Consider the following 2,134-nt stretch of genomic DNA (forward strand, 5'->3'; position numbering starts at 1 on the left):
AGGTGTTTGTTCGGGTCCTCATTCTCCAAACCGTGGTAGGAGGGTAATAGGTGGACCAAACCAAATTTTAGAACAAAATTTGCGTTACCTTGCGGATATCTGATGCAGATAATAACCTGAGCAACGTCATGTGTCGCCAACTCTCATAGAGTTCGCTCGTCATGTTCGGCAGCCATCGCGTGTGCCTTTTCTTTGTCTTCCTCTTCGTCCGAATCGCTCGATAGGTTAATATCTTGCCAGATATTTAACCCCGGTGACGAAGGTCCCTCGCCAAACTTCTTTCGAAACTTGGCTTGTTTTCTTAGTCGTTTCGCGGTTCGTTTGATTTCTAGATTTATTGGTAAAGGTGAACCTGTACGTGACGATCTAGGCATAAACAGTTAGTAATACCGAGTCCCCGGCAACGGCGCCAAAAATTTGACRGATGCCGAGTCCACCAAATAATAAATTCCAACTAACGAATAATTACAACCAAAATTGTAGTAGTGTAAGTCGGGTCGAATCCACAGAGACTCGGTCTAACGTTATACGACTAGCGAATCAAGTACACGATGAAAACGTAAAAAAAAACTAATAATCACGAGGAGGGGGTTGGATTTGATTAATTACTCTAAAATGCGATAAAATATAAACTAAAACAATTGATTAAAGTCCCAACATCGATTTAATACCGGTTAAGATGTTAGTGCCTATCATCGATTCCAAAAATGTAAACGGAAAGAACAAGCCCGAATTGGCTTTAATCGCTAACAAGCTCTAACGACCCACATTTTCCATAGAAAACTGTTGATTAGAATAAGCTCTCTAATCAACCCTTAATCACAAATACAACTTTAAATAAGCTCTTAAACTCGTAGGTGCGACTAGCTTTACCGGACTAGAAAAAGTACCAATTCAAACCCATAAGCTCATAAGCTCGGCTTATCGAGGCTCTAATCGCAAGATTTCAAATATACAATCTGGAAACCTTATCGAAACCATATGAATACTATTGTCACTCTATCAAAATTCTTAGACGATTACGTATCTAAGCATTTTGAATAACTATTCCATAAAAGAATTCCAATCAGTTAGCTAGACTAATTGAAAACCCAAATACGATAAACAAAAGTTTAGAAATCAAGCAAAAAGGCTTGTTCAAACATGTTTACAACGAAATCTCAAGGCAATAACAAATCAAAACCTAATTAAATCAATGTTGGAATGAACAAATTAGCAACACATAGCTAAACTAGGTTACTGATTCTAAAAGGTTTTAAGACTTACCGAAAGAATCAAGAAAGAATGATGAAAAAATTGCCATCTTCACTTCTCGCATCCGTCTTCTTCAATGGAACCCACTGTCGACTTCTTCAATCATTCCCGTGTCTTCCTTCTTCTCCAATCGAACAGCCCCTGCTGTCTCTGTCTTCTTCAATCGAACAGCCACCTGCTGTCCTCGTTCACTCTCGCCTTCACTCTTCTCCAATCGAACAGCCACCTGCTGTCCACTTCGCTCTCAATCTCCCTCGAACAGCCTGCTGTCCGCCTCCTCTCGAACAGCTCCAATTCCCCTGTCGAACATCCCTCTCTTCTCTAGTCCAATTCCAATCGAACCAGCCTCCGTCTCTCTCCCTCGCGACTGTCTCTTCAATCCAACAGCCCCCGTCCTCTCCAATTGAATTCTCCATTTAAAACCATCGAACCCACGTCTTCTCCCGCTTCAAACCCCACGAAATTGCTCCCTCTTGCCCACGAACTCTTGCCGTCTCCTCCCCTCTCGATCCCACGTAGAGATGGCCAAAAATGGGTCCCGGGCCGGGCCTTAACCGGTTACGGCCGGGCCTAATCGTGACAAAAACCGGCGTTAACCGGTCCCTCTATAACCGGTCCCGGTCCCGACGAAAACCACTATAACCGGTCAAGGTTTCATATAACCGGTTAAGGATAACCGGTCCCGGTTCCGGTCCCATAACCGGTTACGGCCAGTCCTTTGAAAAAAAAAATTATTTATTTTTTTATTTTTTTGGTAATTAATAAATTAAAAATATGTTATTAATATTTTCGAAATATGTTATTTTTAATATGTTTTATTATAAATATGTTTTATTATAAATACGTTTTGTTATGTATTATATATATACGTTTAATTTTA

This window comes from Cynara cardunculus (genome assembly GCF_001531365.2).
Source record: "Cynara cardunculus var. scolymus isolate 2C chromosome LG 13, CcrdV1, whole genome shotgun sequence".
Classification (NCBI taxonomy): Eukaryota; Viridiplantae; Streptophyta; class Magnoliopsida; order Asterales; family Asteraceae; genus Cynara; species Cynara cardunculus.